The sequence below is a fragment of the Aulostomus chinensis genome, chromosome 2 (assembly GCF_037954235.1).
Source record: "Aulostomus chinensis isolate RoL2024-O1b breed Wild chromosome 2, RoL_Achi_v1.0, whole genome shotgun sequence".
NCBI lineage: Eukaryota > Metazoa > Chordata > Actinopteri > Syngnathiformes > Aulostomidae > Aulostomus > Aulostomus chinensis.
The window spans coordinates 22,592,644-22,615,595 of NC_141321.1; the positions used below are offsets into that span (position 1 = coordinate 22,592,644).

General features: G+C 41.5%; 1 protein-coding gene and 1 long non-coding RNA gene across 3 annotated transcripts in view; one reads left to right on the plus strand and one right to left on the minus strand.

The window, feature by feature from the left end:
- mafa (MAF bZIP transcription factor a) overlaps positions 1-22,952 on the minus strand; it is a 76,678-nt gene that overhangs the window by 13,553 nt on the left and 40,173 nt on the right. The gene's annotated exons all lie outside the window — the stretch shown is intronic.
- On the plus strand, positions 4,004-7,185 carry LOC147269465 (uncharacterized). The gene is made up of 3 exons (XR_015110090.1): positions 4,004-4,053; positions 6,637-6,707; positions 6,908-7,185. It is a non-coding gene; the product is annotated as an uncharacterized LOC147269465 (long non-coding RNA).

The following is a 22,952-nucleotide window of genomic DNA, read 5'->3' on the forward strand; positions in this document are numbered from 1 at the left end:
GTGCAAATGCTCAGTGTGATAATATTGTTGCAGAGTTTAAGACATAAATTAGGGGAAATGTTGCTTGCTGTTCCATTGTGAATGCATAATCATAATCTTAGAGGCCTTGCGCATTATGAATTTATGTCTTTGAGAGGCATTTAAATTGGTTTTGACCAGACATGGTGTGGTGAAAAAAGAAAGAAAATAGTGAAATTGAAAGAAAAGTGAAGTTCCTTTTTCTGCTACGTAAAAACACAAACCTTTTTTAAAAAAAAAAAAATGTGTGTTAGTGTCTGTGTGTGTGTGTGTGTGTGTGTGTGTGTGTGTGTAAAATTCCACATAGGTTCCTTTGACTGATCTTTTATTACTTTAATTTTTGTTTGATTTCAAAATGCAGGACAGGCAGGAAGGTCACACCATACAGAAGGGGTGAGTTAACTTAAGCAGCGCAAGCCACGCAGTTTGTTCTTGCTGTCGTGGCTATGAGTCAATACAGGGGTACTTTGTGTGGACAGACAGGGTGTGTGAGATGTGACTAAACGACAACTACGTTGCCATTTCTCAGTCAGGTGTTGTGCAGTCCACTGGGTCAAGTCAAGTATAACAGGGAGGAGGGGGAGTGGTGTATCCTTTCTCTCTCTCTCTCTCTCTCTCTCTCTCTCTCTCTCTCTCTCTCTCTCTCTCTCTCTCTCTCTCTGTCTCTTTTTAAGTCTGCATTCTTTCTCTTCATCACCCATCTGTCACCCTTGAGTGCACAATTTATCACTTATTGGCCCAGATAAAAATCTTTATCATGATGTACTTCTGAGAAATTGGCTTAATCAGTGTTAGTGGTGAGTTAAGGTGTACTCAGCTGTTATGCTGGTGGAGCTGTTCTCTCCTCCCGTTCACTAGTGTGAATTTACTGTCAATGAGACCATAGTGGGGACACCTGGTTACGCAATCAGATCGAGTCTTTATAGATAAACGCACAATTTTAGTGTTGCATAATCTACAGCAGAGTTTGCACAAATACGCGCACATCTTGAAGTGATGAAAATATGTTGAATAGGATCATACTCAGCCTGGTCGTCAGGACAAATCTGCTGCTAAAACAATTATATAGGCGGTAAAGTTTTATTCTCCTCTTCTTTTACTCTATTGTACATCTTTCTTGAATGAAGCTGAAATTGGATTCATTTTCTAACTTGATTTCTTTCAGGAGATGATACCATGCCATTATATCTCCATGCTATGCATCTTTTAATAAACTTGTTCACATGTCAATTATTTTACGTGTTCCATTGTATAATAGGGACAATTACAAATGAGTCTTTCTGAGGTTCATGAAATGGAATCTTACATTTTATCTTAACTAAAACAAGTAGTTTCCTACTTGAAATGAAAGACCAGCTGACATTTACATCAGACATGGGGGGGGGGGGGGAATCTATGAATCATCTGTCAATCGTTCTCAGGCCTTTTCAATGTTTCAAACTTTGACTAAGACACCAAGATCAAATGAAGAGAAGTGGAGATGAAACTGTGGTGAAAAGCGTCTGTGATATTTCTCACTGGCCTCAGCCTACAGCCAGTCACAATCAAACCGTGACTGCACGCATGATTCACGTTAATGCAGAGCTGCAGGGAAGAAGATGTCGTGGATTTTTGAGTCAAATAACCACAGATCACATCTACACTTTAGTTTTTCATGCCCATACCTCTGCAGCCGACTCGTGTGAGGCTTTGGATGTGAAACAACACAAGGATATATTTTCTACTCTGTCAGTTTCACACTGACGTGACTCAACGTTTGTCATCTTTCATCGCTGTAATGCTGCCTGTTGAGATACTATGACTTTTATTTCCAATAATAGACAGATTTCATGTTTAACTGGCAGCTGCTGTTAACCTTTCCACACTTGCTCAACAGCGTGTGTCTTTTTTTTTTTTTTTTTCACCTCATTTGTGAGGTGTGTGCTGCTAGAGAGCCGGCCACTCTCTTCCTTTCCGGGGCCTGGTAATGTTCGCGTGTGGAGAAGCCACTGAGGAGATCAATACCCATCAGACTGCTAAAATAAACACATTTATCAAACTCTGATACGTCCGTGCTATGCCACGCTACTACAGCATGTTACATGTGATCGGAGTCAGATATACTCAGAATTACCCACCTGCTAAAAAAGCTCATCTAGGGTCATTTTCTATGCATTTCAACACCAGGGTGACAGACTTTATGGCTCTGGCTGGCAAAAGAAAGAACAATAGTTTCTCCTGTGTTCTCCATCATTAGCAGTTCAGCAAGCTCTCTGGGATTTAACGTTTCATCTGAGGAAAATGTTCCTTATGTCCTCCCTCTGCTGCAGATAAAGAACAGGCGTTTGAGTAATTATGGTGCATTATCGCCAAGGAACATTTCACTGCTACATTTTAAACTGTGTAGTGAGCGGTGACAAACGAACGACCATTTTAATTTCTATCAGGAGGAAAAACACATGGTTGGAGCCAATGAAGTCAGCTCTCTCATGCTGCCGCTGACTGAGACCATCTGGACCAAATAAAGTTTTTCCCTTTGAATCAACAGCTGTTGGAAATTACTCTCCTCCTCTATATGTCAGTCAGTATGTTTTTTGCACTCCCTTAAAAATCCAGCCTTGTTTGTTTTACAGTTTTTGTCCCGTGTCAAATTTGATCACAGAAGAAAAACAAGAAATGCACCTGTTTCCCTTCCGTGTTTCCCTCCCTCTCCACCAATGCTATCTCTTACATCTTCCCCTGACCCTGCCCCCCCGCTCTGTGGTGGTGATCGAAGGGTTGACCATGTCAGTCAATCTGTCAGTGGCTGACAGTTTTACAACACATGCACTATACTGATGGGTACTATCACTCAGTAACGATTGCCCCGGACAAGAGAGAGTGAAAGGGCAGGGTGGAGTACAAATAACAGTTTGTGTGAAAAAGAAGAGGGAAAAAAGACAGTTTTAGCTCAGTTTCACTTACCGAACGACAGTTCACCATCATAAGGTTTTGAAATCAGAGGTAAATTTTCCCCTCTAGTGTGGAGATGGAATCAGCCTGGTTTTCTCTTTCCACTGGACAGAGAAGAGACTGTTCCACTCGTCTGGCAGATAGGTTTCTCGACACTTCATTTTGGACTCGCCAAATTATTTACATATTTTGACGCTAATTAATTCAAAATACATCGATTGGAATCTATATTTAAAAAGCCACATTAAGGTTGTTGTCTGTGTCAAAAAGCACTTGCTTTTTAAAGAGATCTTCTTTAACATTTCATTGTTCACATTCGAAAAAGAAGTGTAATAGTTATTTTAAGAGGTGCAGCCTCGAAGATGGAACTCCAGTCCCCCCACACACACATTTTAGCAGTTATGTTTGATGGAAATTTTGTACCTTTTTTTAAATTGACAGCAGACATTGACGAGAAACACGAGTAAAATATTCCTGGTTGGACCTGACTGCTCATGTCCTGGAGGGCTGGAACAGCATGAAGCCACAAGTATGCAGATTTGAGTCTGCTGTTTTACTTACATTTTGCCCAGTTTTAGGATATAAACGATCGTATTATTTATGGTTTGAAGATGACCTAGCTACAAATGCAGGACGTGGATATTAAATGTATTGTTATATTTATCGTAAAACATTTAATCAGTGTTTACACTGTACACCAAAAACACACCTTTTTCTTCTAAAACAAACCATTTGCCAAGTTTTTTTTTCCTTTTTTTTCTATAGCGCAACCAAGGTAATGCATGTTCAGCATGTGATGCAATCAATGTACGTTTATTCAATTTGGTAGTAAGTAGAAAAAACTGTTGTTTTTTTACAAAAGGAAAAATTCATTCAAGATGTAAGCTGAATGTATTTGCTTGAAAAGTCTTAAAAGTTAAAGACTTGCAAAGTTTTATATAAAATCCTCCACTGAAAAATAGAAGAGGATGGATTTTTTTCTACACATAACAATTTTAGATCATTTTGACCATTCTGATCTGTGATTTTTTTTTCTCCCTTTAATTCATAGATAATTCAAGAAAGTCTGTTCATTGACAAAATTGGACGAGATGCATTCCACATGTGAGTTTGACATTTAACAGCAGCGCAGACAAATTAATTTGAGCTATAAATTCAAATACGGCATAAACGCGAGTGTCTCTGAAGACCCTCGGGAGGAAAGTCCTAAGTATTTCCCCCCTAGAAGCCAGGACGCAAAAGCTGCCCAGAGGAGAAAGGCGAACGAGCCAATCTGTTGGACTGTTTACAGGCGGCGGCAACAGAAGCGTCGTGCCACCCTGCACTGTCATATGGGATCCAGACTCCCACAAACACGTGCTTAATGACTCGATTTATTCACCCTGTCACCATCTCTTCATCTTTCTCTCTCTCTCTTTTCTCTCTAATGGTCTTGCCCATATGCGCTTCCAGTTTTCCCTTCCCATTGGTACATTAAAATTACGCGCTCAAGGTTAACACCTTTTTTCCTGCAGAGATGCGCGGACGTATAGAACAGCACTGTGGCTAGAAACACTTCTTTATTTAATCAGCGAAGTGTTCCCCTTAAAAGTGAGGGTTGGGCTCCGCGGTGGTTCTAAGTCATGTGGTCAGAAATGTGTTGTTTTGAGCAGGAGCGTGATGCATGTCAGTGACATCTGGGTGAACATAGAGCATCGATCAGGCGGAAGCTCTGGAAGGTCTCTCACAAGCTTTATTCTTAAATCTATGCTGACAGGCGATGACATGATGGAGACGGGGCTGCTGAATTGATTGTGTCCTCTCCTTTCACTCACCCCCCCTCCAAACTCCCTCAGTCGCTCTCTTTTCCCTCGTCTCTTTGTCCCATCACTCTCTGCCTTCTACGTTGTGCCGCCCCCCCACCCCACCCCACGCCCCCCCCCCCCCCCTCTCTTTCTCTACTCATCGCTTGGATGTGTTGAGCACAAGATGTCAGATTATTTCCCAGCAGACACTGCGCTGTGTGACAGAGGACTGGGGCAGTATATCACTGGATGACACTTCCTCTACGCCCCCCCCATCTCTCTCTCTCTCTCTCTCTCTCTGTCTCACTCTCTCTCTCTGCAGACATCAGATATCGCTGGGCCTTTTTGATCACTTAAAAGGCTTGTATTAGGAGAGGAGCTGGTGCTTAAACAAAAGCAAACAAAGTGTTTCATCTGTCGTGTTTGTCAGTGGGCCATATGTGTGGCAGTGTAACAGCTTTTCTATCACAGAGGTGCTTAACCACACAATATCACACGTTACAGGATTCCAAACACTCACGAGATGTCACGTAGGCAACATGGCCGTTCTACATAAATCATTACTTCAGATTTCTCACGTGTTCATCTTTTGTTTTTTTTCATTGAATACATTTTTGAAGTATATTCAGTGTACACACACCTTTTGAAAAACTACATTTAAACACTTGTAATGACAAAGATTTGTTAGAAAATAAAAACCCTTTCAGATTTATTTTTTTTTATGTTCACGAGAACTGGGCCCAAATCCATACCTTAATTCTAATTGAATGCCTTGAGGGCTTTGGCAGGAGTCGGCTCGGCCCAGTATACAGGCCAACCGCTCAGCATATTGTTTCTATGGCAGCTGTCCCCCCAGATTAATAACTCCAAGGTCTGCGCTGGCAAAGCATGCGTGGATACCAGAAATTACAATACTAATTCAGCACTGGGGATTTATACAGCAGCCTCTCGCAGGATTTATGACAAAGTGAGAAAGGGAGCAGGAAAGAGAGGGAGAGAGCAAGAGAAAGATAGAAGAGGAAGAGAGACTAATAATGCTAGCAAAAGTGATTAACTCAATGGGAGAAATTGTGCATTTGTAGCCCTGCGATTATTATTGTGTTTCTCATCACATAATGAGTTTGAACAATGCAGTTAATGGCATTATTGGCTGGCCACCAGGATAGGGTGTATATAAGCTTGATAGCACTTTTTTCATCAATAAATCACTCCAGTGCACAAGGCAATATTTAAATCTATGTTATTAAAATTGTGGGAACAACACTATCAGATTTATGTTGTGTTATTTTATTATGGATTGATTAGCATCATCATAGGCATATCTGATTTGCGTGGAGGCAGCTGGAGCGTGGTCGCTTTAATCCATTTTGATTGCTCTGCGGAGGAATGTCACTGCTTTGCTTGAATGGACAACTACTCACCGTGTACCTCTAATGATTAGTTTAGAGAGGAAAACACAAAGTTTTTTTTTTCCTTTATATCTTTTGCCCCCTTTATATTTGTTACTTCCACAAACAGATACGTTAACCTGACATAAAAATCTTTAAGCATCACGCTCATCTGTCATGGTTTTGTCTAAAGGAAACAAATGAAAAGCCGAAAAGATTACCTTTTCTTTTTGCCGTTTTCTTGTGACAGAGAGAACCTTTTAAAATCTCAGTTTGTGGAAAGCATTACAAATCATTAAGAAAAAAAACCAGAGTATTCTGAGGCAAAGAGATATATAAAAGTCACACTGGACTGCCAAAGTAATTTCAGTGGGATTAAAATAGAGGAGAACTGGAGAAACACAACGATGAAGCAGCGAGAGTCTGACCACTTCATAGACACTTGCTCTGCTTTCTGTTTACAAAGCAGCCTGTTGTGAATCTAATTATAATCAGCTTGTTTACTCCCATCCTAGATGAATGCTTACATTTTGGGAGAACCGGACAATGAGGGAAGAGATCGGTCTCGGCACGCAGAGGCAGTGAAGTATGTACCATCATGGATACAACAGCAGAATTACTGGCTCTCACAACCGTGACAGCCCCGAAATTACAATTGAGCTTCACTCTTCCCTGCATTCACACCTACCTCTTCCTCCCTTCCGTATTCTCCTTCTCTCTCTCACTCTCTCTCTCTCTCTCTCTCTCTCTCTCTCTCTCTCTCTCTCTCTGACGGCTCAATAACAGGTGCCATGCTAAGAGAGCTGTTACAGCCGTCCCTGAGTGGTTGTGTCAGCAGCAATGTTAGGGTTGAGCTTTCCAACCTGCTAACCATGCAGGAAAAAGGAAAGAGAGAAGGAGAGGAAAAAATCTCTCTGGTCCCCAAATGATGCCCGCTGGGAGCCATCGTACGCTAAATTTTGCCGGGTGGTTCTCCCCTGTTTTCTGTCTTGTGGCCCCCAGACTCCGATTTACAGACTGAGCCATATTGGGCCTTTCTGCATGGTGGGGCCCAAGCAGCTGTGTTCAGCAGAAAAAAAATGGCAACAACAAAATAAAGAAATAAATAAACAAATCAACAAACACGTAAGGAAAGCTTATTTCTTTGCAAATGCTCGAATAAGGACTTTTTGTGTGCCGTCTGCAGAAAATGAAGCATATAGTTGGACCTTGATTGCAAATGTGTAGCCTGACGATTCCAAAAAACAAACATACAACTGTTGTGGAAGATTTAGTAAAGTGCTAGAAATCCTTCAAGGTGCTCAAAGGAAATTATAAAAAAAAATTTGAGCCTTCTATGAAATGAGGAGCTCAGCTGAAAGACATGTTGCCTGCCTTTAACACAAACAAGGTGATCTGTCGTCATGATTGCTCATCTTTAAGCACACTCCTTAAGATTTGAGAGGTTCTTGGCAAAATCTATGCAAATGAAGCTACTTTGTGAAAAGACGCATCACCGCGCACGAAGCCTGAAGCGGGCAATAATCACAGACGGATTGTGTGCAAACAAGAGATGCTAAGCATCTCAAACCTCTGCGAGCGACAGAAACACAGAGCACACACACACACACACACACACAGAAGCGCAGGGTGCAACAGAGAAGTTGGTCAGGTGATTGCTCAATTTCCTCTTTGGCTGATGAACCACAAACACGTTTGAAACTTCAGAAAGTATTATCTTTACCTGAGATACTCAGGGGTACAAACTAAGACAAAGTCAAGTCCGAGATCATGTTTTTGGTATTACCTGTCACAAGCGCACAGATTTCACATCTCAGCATAAATCAGCAACCTTTTTTTTTTTTTTTTTTTGAGGGGGAGAGGAGGGTAGAGAAATGTTAGCATATAGGTAATCTAAATTTAGCTTCCATACCATCATGGGGCGTTTCATTTTACACATGCAAAAAAAAAAAAAAAATGATAAATTTCAAAGGTGACCTGATGGGTTTCATTACAGCTGATTGATCGGCTTATGTGAGGGTGTCACGGAATGGACAGGGCAGACATAGTACACCTTCAGCATGCTTCCTATAGGCCCTCCAACGCAGGCAAATACACAGGACTGTTTGTGTGAGTGTGTATGGCTGCAGGCTGTTATGAAAACCCCAAACTAGTCAGTTTCATTTTACAAGCAGAACTCACTTTTATTTATTTTTTTTTACTAAAATTTAAATGATTGTCAAAATCATCTATAATGAAATCCAAATCCATTCGTCTTTCAGTCAGAAACACACAGGTCATATATAAATACCACCTTATTCTTTCCAAAATACTCTACGTATCTTTGATAGCTTAAGAAAGTAATTTTTAAAAAATTATTTTATTGATTCAGAAAGCTTAATGTTCTGGTTATTGTTTAAAAAGAAAATTCTTTCACTATTTTTAGAGTTGTTTTTGCGCCTCGAACTAATCCTCCAGTTAATGTAATCAACAAAAACACTTTGACCAATTAGGACTGTCAGAGAAAGTTCCAGAGCAGTTATTTTTATTCTTCTTTGGGAACACTGCAGAGATATGTATGAGTCTCTCCTATGAACAAACAAATAAGCCCTGTAATTCATCATAAGAACAAGAAGGAAATGTCAAGGGCACAGGAGTCTCTGTTTTCATGTTGAGGTCACACACAAAACATAAACATGCAAAAACATACACACAAATATGCAAACGCACTACCACGAGAAGTTACGGCATTGACAAATCACTGAGACCTGAAAGTGGGGCCGAGGTGGGACTAATTGAAATGAACTTTAAAAAAAAGAGGGGGGGGAGCACCTAATTAAACATGAACTTTCTATCCCGTGGTTGTGTTGACATCATTGGGGTCCTAAATTTAAAGCTCACGTTTGTTTGGTTGAACCTGGTGATGTAGGCAAAACTCTGTACTTTTACATGAATGTTACGAAGGAATAAGGTCATTGCTTTTTCTGGGTGAAAACAAATTTTTCTTTGTCTCAAGTCACTTGTGACACTTTTCTGGAGTGCATGAGAGGCCCATTCATTATCTACCAGTGTTCTTCAGAGCACAAGTTCGCTTCTGGTGTGTGTTTACCTGTTTATTTGTGCTGGTTTGAGAATCTGTTGTACAGCGTGTCCTTCTGCACCTGTGTGTGTGTGTGTGTGTGTGTGAGCAGAGATGAGTGTGTGCTATGTGCATGTGCTCGTTGCCATTTATTGCCTGTTCTAGATTCTGTATTACTTAGCGGAGGACACGGGCCAGTGCGGGAGCTGTGAAGTTTCCCAGTAACAGGCTAATTCCTCAGTGACTGTTTAGTGTCTGCAGCAGTGCTAAGTGTTCTCTCTGTGGCTGATCAGAAAACAGGACCACTTTAGTCAGTTTGTTTAAGGTCCCCTGAGAAGGCTCTCATATCCTACCTCTAGTCACTCTTTCCTTTGCCTCGCTCTTCCCTCTCCCACACGCCTGCATACACACACACACACACACACACACACACACACACACGCAGGCACACACTAACACACTTTTCATGCCATGCATTTTAAATAGATTCAGCTTGACAAGTAGATATCGCATGTTACCATCGTAAGTTGCATATATTTTTGTCTTTTTTTGGGGGGTGGTTGATTTTAAGCCTTAAAACAGGCAAGTGTTAAAGTTGATGCTATATTAAATAACTGAAATCTAGAACATAATCCATAAACCGATTTTTTTTGTTTTTGTTTGTTAAAATATGCTCAACAGGTGTTTCTGTTCAGTATCAAAAAAGAATCAAGTTAATCTCCTTACCTGCTCTGGCTACAACTTCATGAAGCAACATTAAAACTTTGACACACAAATTTTACACAAGGTTGTGAAAAAGGAGTTCCCACGATGTTGATTGACCTTAACGCCATCAGGTAAATCCCCTTCTTATTTCACATTAAATGGAGTTTTAAAATGTGCGTGTGGTGACATTCACTCGCCAGTACACCCACAGTGATGTGTTTCATGTCACCCAACAGTGTTTGGCCACAGTTGGGAGGTGTGTAACTGTAGCAAAGGGGGGGCTTCAGAGAAATGTTTCAGAAGAGGATGATAGAGGAAAGATGCAGGAGCACATGAAAATAAGAGGGGGATGATGTCACCTTACTGCTCTTGAACAGGTTTGCTGTTGTCCTTGGAGTAGATTTAGCGATTGTAACTTTTCTAAAAACAAAGCAGGGGACTTTCGGGGCTGCGGGTCTATAACATGAACACACATTTCCGCAAGCTAGCAGCTTTATAAAACTATTTTTACAAAATACCTGACTCTGGGTAAGCTCTTCGTCTAACCTCTTTGATTAGGAAAAAACAAAACAAAACAAGAAGCCCGCCATCTTTAACCCCATCAGTGTTGTTGTGATAACCTTCAGTTCCACAAGGGGGGGTCAAATTTTATGAACGATAGCTTTAAGCCGGAGGACATGCTGGTTCTTAGCGTATGGGTTTGCAACCTGACTTAAATGCACAAACATTTGGAATAATTAAAAAAAAACTATATTAAGTAATAACTTCAATAAATTTTATGCAGGTGGCAAAGTTTGTATTTTATTCAGCTCCGTTATGTTGAAACTTTAAAGTATTACATGCCATCTAGTTTGTGTGCTTGTCCTTGTCTCAATATAGTGAGGAGGCATCCATATATATATTTTGCATACATACGCACAAGCAAATTTACTCATCTGATACTGGCAGGAGATTTACACTCACACACTTTTAATAGAAACATTTTATTTCAGACGTTTGATTTTTACGAGGCCTATTGAATATTCAGTAACCTACATGGAAAGGATTTTAGCAATTAAGTTATATATTTTAGAGCAAATTCTGCACTGTGTTTGTAGAATTGAGAATAGAACATATTTGCAGATGGAATTCTTTGCAGAGGGAATGTATCCCTGCAACAAGGAGACACGTTCAGTGTTTTCAGTCTGGCCTGTTCTGCTATCCTTGTGTAAAGGTGAAGTTTCCTCACAAGAGCTGACAAGTGTGAAATTACGATAGGAAGTGCTTCATACCCTGCCATTTACCTTCATTCATTACCATGCCGTACACACACACACACACACACACACACACACACACACACACACACACGTATACACGTATATCTGTACATCCATGAAGTCCACAGCTGACTGGCTGATGTGGAAGTCATTTCTTTTAACCAGAAGCCTTTGAAAACGCCTTCAGAATCTCTCCAACTTTGGTGAAGTCCTCAAAGGCATTGGTTTGCCTTTGGAATGGTATTGAATATAAAAGTACAAAGGAAATGGAAAGGAGGTTGGAAGTAAAGCTAGACCTGCATGGATTATAGCTCATCTATACATCTATACCAGCCAGGGAACCAGATCCATATGACGTTCAAAGCAGCAGTGGGCCACAGAGCTTTTCCACCGCGAGGTGAGGCAGGTCACAGGACATGGCGTTGTTCTTTCAGAGCATGTTTTCTTCATTCTCCAAGACTTTATTATGAAAACCTAGACTTAGTTACAAAGTTACCTATTAGTTATTTAAGAATAGAATCACTTGCTCATAAGAATTAAATCATGATATCAGGTTATTTCAACAGCCTTCACTGTAAATGTGTCATCATTTTACAGATTTAAAATCTAACCACTAGTAGCAGATTACATCAGCTGTCGCTAAATTTGAATACGGTATATAACTTGATGGTGGGTCAAAATGAAACTTGTCGGTTGTGGGCTTTCTTGAGGCGGTTGTACACCAAATATTGTTTTGTGAATGAAGGAAATCATCACTGTTATGTCACAAGTTTTTCTTTAGTTCCAGCAGCTGGTCAGCGTAACGCATCATAATGGATTTATGTAGTAATAGAAGAAGTACCCATGTTTTCTCTTCTTAAATCAAAGTAGAACTACTTAAATGAAATACTACTCTGATGAAGTCTCCATTTAAAATTCTACTTCAGTTGAGTTTTCCTATGTATGGACGGGATCAAATGTTAAAGTACAGTAAAGTTAAAGTGTTAAAGTAAACTACACTGTGTACTCTGTGTACTCTGTGTGTGTGTGTGTGTGTGTGTTTGTGTGTGTGTGTATGTATGTATGTATGGAAAAAAAAAAAAATTTCCCCCCACAATTTGGCACATATTACACACATACACAGCCACTCAATATCACAAACACACTCCAAACTAGAGGGCTGCACGGTGGTGCGGTGGTGCAGTGGTCAGCACTGTGGCCTCACAGCAAGAAGGTTCCAGGTTCCAGTCCCGGCTCGGTCACAGGATCTTTCTGTGTGGAGTCTCCATGTTCTCCCTGTTCCTGTGTGGGTTCTCTCTGGTACTCCAGCTTCCTCCCACAGTCCAAAGACATCAAGAGAGGACGAGGCTGATTGATACTCTAAATTGACCGTAGGTGTGACTGTGAGTGTGAATGGTTGTTCGTCTCTCTATGTTGGCCCTGCGATGGACTGCTGACCTGTCCAGGGTGAACCCTGCCTCTCGCCCATTGACGCTGGGATAGGCTCCAGCCCCCCCGCGACCCTTAATGTGTAGGAATAAGCGGAAGATGACGATGGATGACTCCAAACTAGATGTGCTTACAGGGCAACAACAAAATAAGAACAAAAATTGGATCGGAATTTTTGAACTGTTGTGAAGTCAAAGGACAAAATCAAGCTGTATCACTATTTTAAACATTTGAACACGGCGCTGCACTTCACCATCATTACGTTTAATTCAAAAGTACCTTTGGCACCAAATGTAGGTTCCTTTTGGGAGTCATGGAATGTTTCTTACGTGAGCCTCTGCTAGTGCTGATAGAAGATACCTGATATTAAAGAGTCAATTAGGATCAGTGGTAGAAATGTTTAATCAGGACCTTTTTCATATATATTTCATATTTAGAGACATAACAACGGTGTTATTTTGCTTTCCAAATAAACGTTTCTCCTGGAATCACGGATCAAATCAAACATGTCTTTCTCCTCCCTACATACTGTAGTTTGCGTTGTCTGAAGGTTATCCAGCTGACTCTGTGGCCAGAGAAACTGAGGAGACATGGGCCGATCATAAGTCTTTGCCTTTGAAGGCTGCATGCTGTGTCCGTATCGCTGTTGCAGTGTAATTGATACAGTCTCATGCTGTTGAGCTTAACGGAGCCCCATCATGGCCTTACACTCAGATCTCTCACAGCTGTAGGGCTCAGCGTACTGAGCTCTCGCAGAATTACATACACACAAACACACACACACACACACCCCCACCCAGCTGGCTTCTGGCGAGATCACAGCCAAGGAGATCCAGAGTGGAGATGGTTAGACTAACACTAATGGAGACGAGCTGCCTGGTTAGCTCAATGGAAAATTGAGCAGAGTTGATGCTTATTTCATCACAGCAGTAGCCCTTTCCCCAGGGAATATAACTTACGCTGATTTTAAATCTTTCTGAAATGAAGAAAATAATTTTGTGCATAAGGACATTAGATGGCCCGATGCTTTGTAATCTGAAGCTTTATAGGACATAAAACTGCATGTGATGGATGATTATCGTCGAAGAAGCATGCACAAAGGATACATTTGTAAGGGCATGCTGTGCTCAATCAGCGCTCTTCCACTGACAAAGAGCTCCTCTCACTTGGCTCCTTAGTAGCAAGTGCATTTAATCATGTCACCAGCCGCTCTGGTGAAATCTGTGCCACACCTGAGCGCGTATGTCCTGCCCACCAGCACTGTAGCGTAGTAAAAACTACTGAGGATCACTGGCAAGCAGGAGGAGGTCCTCTGCTTTTATCCCTCCGCCTGACATTCTGTGACATTTAAGAAGTCGTTAAAGGTGTGAGCATGTGGAGTGGGAGAACGAAGCTCCTCAGGCAGAGAAAGACCCTCAGCATTGTCACCAAATAAAACCCTGTTGGATGAACTTATTACGCTGTCAGAAAAATCATAGCGTCATTTTACACTCTCCTCGCAGTACATATTTACTGTGTTGACAAATCATGCGTGGTGGTGCTATTAGAACAGCTAGACGCCAGTGGTGGTGGAGCATTAGAAGTCAGACCCTTAATAGAAAGGAGGATGTACTGCGATTATTATATGGCTGGTCTGGTTGTGTTTCACTTTGGTCAGACTTGGCTGTGACACAAACACATGGGGTCCACAGAAGATAAGAGTCTCCATTTTTATGAGCCTCTTCCTCTCCACCAACAAACAGCTATTAAAGTGCGGCGAGATCTGGCTCCTGCTGATGCTGCTGACAGCTAATGTCCTGCTATTCGTCCATCTCTGGCATCCGTCTCCATAAAGGACTTGTTGTAAAAAGCCCTGCTGACCTACATCGTTAGGGGCCGACCCTGTCTTTATGGCAGTAAATGTTTGTTTAGGGGCAGTCCCCTGTTCTGAAGTAGCGATTAGCCTTTGGTAGAGAGAGGAGCCCTCAGGTTCAGAGCCCTTCCTCCACTGAGGGGCTGTCTGCTTCAATCCTAACAGACAACTACACAGGCAGAGAGAGGATGGCGATTACATCGGCTCAGCTCTCTGCTCTGGACCCTGTATAAGTCCCTCCTCAACCCAAATGAACTGACAAGTGGATGTGTCCAAGTAGTGTGGTGCTGGATGTGGGAAAAAATCCTCTAAATTAGGTTTACATAGTCAGGCATTCACCCAAAATACACAAACCGTGTGTGTATATCTATCTATCTATCTATATATATATCTATATATATCTATATCTATATCTATATATATCTATATATATATATGATAGCATTCAGGCCACAAATAGGATGCAACATCACTCAATCGCATCCATTTTTTATGTTCCTGTATAAAATCCAAACAGCTTCATCACAAATCAAAACTACACCATGAGTATAATTCTTTGAGCATAAATGATGTAGATGTTCTGTCCTGCCATACTGATGTTAATAATATATTATAGAACAAAAGAAACTTACTAACTGCTAAGTTTACCAACCAGTTCAGATGAGGTTAGGTTTACGTAGCACAAGTTAAATTAAAGGTGATGCAGTTGCAAAGTTGTTTAATTAAGCCTGTCATGGTAGAAAATCTTAAAAACAACCCAAACATTAAAATAAAAAAGTCTTTTCAGAAAATAGAACATTCTCCCTGCTGCATACTCCAAAAGTAGCAAACATTGCACGATTGTTTGGTCAAGTAAACCAAACTTCTGAGGAGTCTGAACTGAAACGGTCATTCGTGGAATTATGCGTGAATCCCTCAGTCTCATTCATGGATAGGCTGAAATATGCACTCAGTAACTGTTAGCGCCTTACTTTTAGTCCCGTTATTCAATATACAGTTTCCAGTAACCTTATGGCGAAGAACGTATTTTCCCCTTCACATTTTGAGCTCATATTTACGGACATGCTGCTCATTTTGGGATATATCAGGAGGACAGGCTTGTAAATCTGTCATCTAATCCTTCCTCTTTTACAGCATGTATTTAGGGGGACTTACACACCTCTCCCATAATGCACAAAGCCACATTCCTATGCCATGTAAATCTGCCGATGTGATAAGTGCCAAAGTCAGCAGGTCACAGTTACACCTTTGCCCATCAATCTGACATGCCTGCTGCAGTGTCTCTCTCCACAGAGGGAGGTCCTGACATTCCCACCGTACACGAGGAGGTAATGGAGTCCCAGAGATGCTTAGGGGGACATAAGTCACAGTGAAAGAGATGGTGACAGAGTGACACAATCTTGCTACAGTTGCATGGCTCCAACCTCAGGTACAAGCCCTGAGAGATAGTTCCAGGCCCAAATTCTTAGTGACATCCAGCTCAGGTGTGCCTGGACCCTCATCGCATGGGCTGGATCATGTAGCTTCATGATGGATGTTCAGGGGTTTGGGAGTTTTAATATCCTGTATGACTCCTCAACTTCTACATTTACATTCGTCTCTCCTAAATGTCTCACCTGTTTTGTCAGGGTGACAGCCGCAGGCCTACATGCTGCTCTTTTAGCAGGTACAGATTAATTTTAGCATCTATTCCTTACAAGATAAAAACCTGAGGAGGATCTTCAGCCCTACGCAATAACTCCTTAAAGTATAACTTAACAAATACATATTCGATAGCATCTTTCCGCACCATAAGCAGCTTTGCATCCATGTACACTGCGCAATCATAACATATAGACAAAGAAGCAAAGCCAATTACTTTTTTATTTCCTTGTAGACAACTGTATACATTCACATTATATATTTAGCCAGGCATCAACAAACCAGTACAGTAATGTCTTTTACAATAAATACTTCAGTAAAGAACATAAAAAAATTGAATGGGGCCATTTTGAGAGCTCCCCTGGCTTCATGGCCACTTTTGATCAATAATTCAAGTAGCACTTTAAATTATTTACGTTAAGGCTATAGTTGGTATAGTTAAGGTTGTTATGCAGAAAATGAGCTTGCCTGTTAGTGTAGCACCGTCTTTAGGTTATGGAGGTGATTTTTCTAACCCGCTATGATAAGTTATGCAGGACTACATGCTGTTGTTATGAATTTGCACAGTCATGAAAACAACAGCTTGGAGATTCACAGTTAACGTTTGAGTTGTCCACCGCATTCTCTTGCCTTGTATGAGATGAAGCAGAGTTGTCCAGTATTCTCAAGTTACTTTGATTTTAACTGCTCAGTCCAATCGCGTGAATGGCACATCCTGAACTTTTTAGTTGAGGTAGGCAATACTTGCTGCTACTGTAGCTAGCTTCTTCTTTACAATGCTCCTCAAGTAAGTTCGGAGAGTCTTCTGACCTTCCGTGACACAGTGGATAGTGCATGGCTGTACCGCTTGTTTGAGTTGGAGCTGTTTCGTCGAAGCCCCTTTCACACTGCACCCAAAACACAGGTGAACACGGGTGTTTGGGCACTCTGAAAGGGTTAACTCGGCATTTCGACCCGGGTCCACGACCCTCCAAGTGACCCGGGTGTTTAGCGCCTCGCCTCAGCTCTGCTCGGCTCGCCTGCAGTGTTAAAAAGGCAACCCGTGTTGTCTCAGGTTTCCCGCGACCTTCCTGTCGCATTCTGGTTTTGTTACTGTGCCGCCTGTCAGGCTGTCATTGTGGAAGCTCCAGAAAAAGAAAAAAAAAAAATTGGGCTGGGCTGCGCTGTGAGAGCTGCTCACTCATCTCTCAATAAAGCTTTGGCCTCTGCCATAAGATCAGTCTTCCTGTTGACTCTATTTCACTCCTTTTTTTTCAATGATGATGTACGAGAGAGAAAAAAAGCCTCACAGCGGGAGCTCAGACCCGCGTCTGCTGGAAGCTTGAATGCGCCCTAATGCAGAGCAAGCACGGGTACAAAAACCCACTTTGACATGCGTGTTTCAGTGTGAAAGGGAAAGGGGTACAAGAGACATCAGGTCCCAATTTTTTTTCTCATGTGATGAACAAAACCCCCAGCATTGCAAGGCTGACCAAAGGCTTACAGTATTGATTAATAATGGACGGCAAGTTAATTGTGCTGATGACGGTTAAGCAAAGGTCCACCAGTCCTCATCCTTCACTGCTGACCCCACCAGGGAAACCACAGTTACAGTACAAAAAAAATATGCAAATGTGACCTGAAAGGCACCAAAAGCAACACGAGTACCTGAGAAACCTCGGCAAAAGACCCTTAAAAGAACAAGTAGCTACCAACCTCGCCCTGCGCTTGTGTATCCTAAGTCACAAGACGCTTACCTCCAATATCATCATGAACAACCTGGAGTGCTGACACAGTTGTCCCATTAGACAATTAACAACTACTACCAAGGAAATGTTTCCAGGTACATACACTTATTTTTTCTGGGAACTCACCCAAGGCCAGTGGGACATGAACCTGTCCGATCTGAAGCCAAAACTAAACACATGGACATCTGCCACCTGTAATCCTCTTACAAATGCCCCCACACATGGTTCTCAATGGTGTGTCTGCAGTGACTGTGACATTGTGACATGGAAATTAACTTTAACTTATGTCCATTGATTACCCTAAAGTAGCTTACCCCAGCAAGGGTCAAGGAACAGACTTAAACTCTTAGTAGTGAACACCTAAGAGAGGTCAAAGGGCAGCCACATCCTTATGTGATGTGTATAAGTGTCTTTGTATTTTATTTTTGCCTTGGAGAGTGGAAGAAAAAGCCAGTGGCCAAGTCATGGTATTTAATATTTTATTCAGAGATCATGTTACCTTTAAATACAGTCCATATAACACTGCTCTACTAAATGCAGTTGCAGATTCAGAGAGTGAGTGAACCTGATACTAACCCAAATAATGCATGACCGTATCCAAAGCATGTACAGAACAAAGTTGTTTCCAAGAACAACATGTAAAGAGAGGGTAATAGTTTGAGAGCAACAGGAAAAGCTCAAGTGAAGGCTTTGAGATAACAAAAAGGAAGCTGCAGTGTCCCTGAATTTATACGTCCCTGCCAGAGTACATGACCCTGCCACCATCACTCACATCAACATCCTCCATCACCCATGTTTGTATCTCCTGTTTCTTAATTTATTTCATGTTCCACATATTAAGTGTTCAAACCGTCAGGGTGCAATTTTAGCAGCAACAAACTATCTACAAATCTTTGTTTCTCCCCTGGCACAGCGCTTAGTAGTAACGATAAAAGCTTTTTGAGAGAAACAGACTGGAACAATGGTCGGGACTGTACTCTAAATGGCTTCCTGTTGCGCTGCAGCACAGGTTTGAGTACTTTAGAGGAGCAGAGAAAGTAAAAGAAAAGAAAAAAAGCATTTCATGTCATGGGTACAGAGAGCTAGCCAGAGATACCCAGAGTTCATGGAACAGAAAAAAAACACTTCAAGAACAGCTTGTTGACCCTCTTGTGCAGAGAGTAAAATTATTCTGACAGCAGTGATGTTTGCTCCTAGAGATATTTGTTGAAATTATAAGAATAGTCAAACTTAAATTTTGAGTGAGTGCTCTATAAAATGTAATATTTGGTATCAAGATATGTCACTGCAATGTGGACTCATGTAGCTCCACCTTATTATAGGTGGCAACAGTGACTGAAGGAGATATATTCTAACTCTGTAGTCTCATTTTCTATTCCAAACTGGCTGAGTGTCCCATGGTAGGGGCTCTTCGCAGGGTCTCACACAGCTTAAATTAGGGGTGTTCCTTATTAGCACAGAACCCAAGATAGAACCTTATTTGAAACCTGAATGATAGATGACACTTTGGCTTTGACTCCGACCTATTTGGATTTATTAGCACTTTGTCACTGTCTTGAATTGCAGACATAAAAATGGAGCTACCACAAAGGCTATACGCCACACATCTGGTTAAAAGAGAAATGAGCATACACACAGACACAGAAAATATGTAACTTTAATCACATCCAGGCCTATAAATGTAACTCTGAGCTGTAGTAATGGTAATCAGAAACAGAGGGGTCCCATCAGGAGCCAATCCGCTCTCTGTTTTTCATTAAAATGCTGGCCGCTACTTCTCACATCTCTGTGTGCATTTAAATAGTTAATGGACTGCCCATCCGCTCAGCTACTGTAAGTTGGGCGACTGAAGGAAGCGGGTGGAGCTCTTCAAAAAGTTTCTCTTTCACATCAGAAAGGGTGAATTTACAATCTTGCAATATTCATGATGTGTTTAGGAACTCTATCCCCTCTCCTAGCTTTGAAGTAAAAAGTAAATCCAGATTCATCCGTCCCTCCAAAGCCGTCAGTCCTTTTGACTGGTCAGTAATTGGGCACCAACATAAATACACAGAGTACATATCTTTTCCCATTACTTCTTGATGTTTTACCCTCATGCAACCTTTGGCTCAGTCTGAGGAACTCACAGCTGAAGAGATAAATATGCTTGTCAGTACACGCATCATGCAAATTTGGTTCGAACTTTTCAATTTGCTGACCATTTACATCTTCTGACCCCACTGAAATCAACATTCAACGACTGTATTTTGGCAGTAATGCTGCTCATTGCTTCAGGGTTCACTGTGCAGTCACTGTTCTGAGGAGATTAAGTGAGTGAGCAAGAGGATAAGTAAAGGAGTGAAGGGTAACGCGATACAGGTCCAGGATACCAGGTAGGAAGTTGAATTCTTACACTGAAGCCATGCAGAGACTTTAGTAGGCAGCAGGACGTCTGTGAAGGAAACTATAAAATATTAAGGAGAAGTGGATACCTCACCTGGCTGACTGAGTCGGCCACACATAGGGCTTTTACGATAAATCCCCCTTATCTCTCCCTCGTTTTCTCTCTGTCTTGCTCTGTAACTCCTCTCTTCCTCTACATCCCATTGGTTTATCAACCGGTTTGTGTGTTAAGAAAAGATTTCAGCTACACAAACTTCAAGGGTGTCACTTGATCTAAAAGACACATTCTCACAGTCTCCACCTCCTTCTCTTTACTTTCATCATATTCTCCATCAATCCAGTGAACCCTCCTGCTTTCATGCATACATGTATCTTTCTTTCTTAGGTTTATACGTATTTTCTAAGCAGAAAAGCCCAGAATACATCCATCGCTATGATGCCACGGGCTTCTATTGACCCCACAGCTATCTTCCCCTCTGTCTCCGTTCATCCATCCATCCTGACCCCTCCCTCCCTCCCTCCCTCCATATTGTAGGACTGTTCAAAGTTACTGATGCCCAGTATGCCAAGCCAGATGGTCAGCAGCACGGTCGAAGCATGTACCACTCAGTTTCAACACCTCTCTAACAAACCCTCTTCCCGACTCCAGATGGCATGCCTTGCCTGCTTCTCGAGCAATGGGGCACCGTTGGCGGCATCAGTGTGACTCAGGTTCCTTGGGCTACGATCTGCATGTGCACATGAATGTGTTTATGTGCGTATGTGAGTGCATGAGCTTGTTCCTTAGGCACTTGTATCTCACGGGCTCCTGTTTTCTCCCTTTTTGTCAGGTTTGCCTGCTGATTCAGTATGAATTTGCTTACCGTATCATCACTGAGCTTCATCTTCAACTGAGTGATTACAATGAGAAATAGTGGGTTTTTGACCACTTAAAGAAAATTTTAAAAAGTACAGTTAGTATATCAGAAGAGAGATGACAATTTTTGTCTTTATGTGACTGAAATGTTATTGCTGTCATTTTGACTATGACAGTGCAAAAAGCACGTTTTTAGTCTTTATTCACCTGTATTTTGCAATATATGACAAAAAAATCAATATTTTTGTCTTTTTATATCAAAATTCAGTCAGGTTTTCTTCAAAATATGATTTGATCAGCAGATTCAACCTATAACATCCTGACATCCACCTGTCAATCAATCTTCAGATTTAAGTGGCATACACTTGTCTTCAAACTAATCCTAGTCAGCCAGCTGAACGTTAAGCTGGTGTATTTTGGCCGTTCACAACCTCAAACCCTATATCAGTCAGGACCACTTAAGTCAGTCATAAAATAAATTGCCTTTGCTACAAGTTCATTTTGGTGGTACAGTATGGCTCTCTTCTGGGACCACAGTTTTAAATTCAAGAGCCACCAATCAACTGTTTCATTTCATCTTCTCCATTAATGGATCGCTGGTATTGGCATCAGCTGGTTTATAACTTTCAGTCAAACTTAAACAAGCGTACAAGTTGGTCTCCGCTGGAAGCCAATTGATTCCTTTTCAGCTGCCTCCATAAACTATATGATTTATAGCTGCATGTCTGAATTATGTTCATTATCATCCAAGTCTTAAATAGACTCACACTTCTCACTGGTGTCAGATTCTTGAAAAATATAATCATCTTTAATAAATGGTCATTTCTTCAACTAAAGATGATTACATTTTCCCTGAAAATCTCTGTTATTTGGATGAATACATGGGTCTGTTTGTTTGGGATTAAATCCTGTAGGTGGCCCGGGATTATCATTCTGCCTTTGTTCTGTCAGTGGGGCCATGTTGCAAAATGTCGAAATAAGACTCACAGAAACCAAATGTATTTAAACTTTTACTTATTAGCAGATAGTCAGTAATAGAGCTTGAACCAGCACTGGCCACGGCTGAATATAGGGTGTCGATAACAAATGCTTCATGTAAATCATGAGTGCAGTTCTCCATGACCATTAAGATTAAATGGGAAAAAAGCTAAAACGCCCTGTAAGTGTTGCGTGTGTCTCTCTGCCTCACAATTCCAGGCAATTTCGAAAATCAGTAAAAAAGGAAACCAGTGATGCTCCTTTGTCTCATATATGGGAGGATATTTCTGTCGATCACCTTCTAAATTAAAAAGCAGTTATGAATAATCCTCACTGGAGGCTCAACGTAAATTAAAGCCTCAATTAGAATGGGAACATTAAAGGTTGGAATGATTCCGCTCCCCTGTATCGTTATTTAAAGCTTGCTCCTCACTGGGAAAGCAGCTCTTTGCAGTGAATGTATTGGAGTATATTAATGAGAGGTGGATGTGGCGTTGGTCAGCCCCGAGAGCTGCTGGCCACTTAGCATCTCCTCTTAAACATTCTCAATAGCATGAAAACAGCACCAATTATACAGCTTTTGTCAATCAGAGACAGCAGGATAATTGGTGAAAAGCTTGCATAAAAACACCCACTCATAACACACATAAAAATGCTTTACGTTGCTGCGGCAAGAGCACATCTCACTCAAGACCATCACCTCTCTGTGCTGCTATAAGTCACCGCGTGGCTCCACCTGAGCGCTGGGGTGGGGTTGTAACGATCGCTGCGTGTAAGAGATCCATCCCAAATCGATTCAGAGTGTCAGCATGGACTAGACATTCACCTCTGCCTGTTATCTCTATCTGTAAGGAAGCCTGCCTCAGTCAGGGCAGTGACCACAGCCCTACCCTGGCTGCCCAGCGCCAGTCACAACCCTCTAGGGCTGATATGATTCACCTCCAG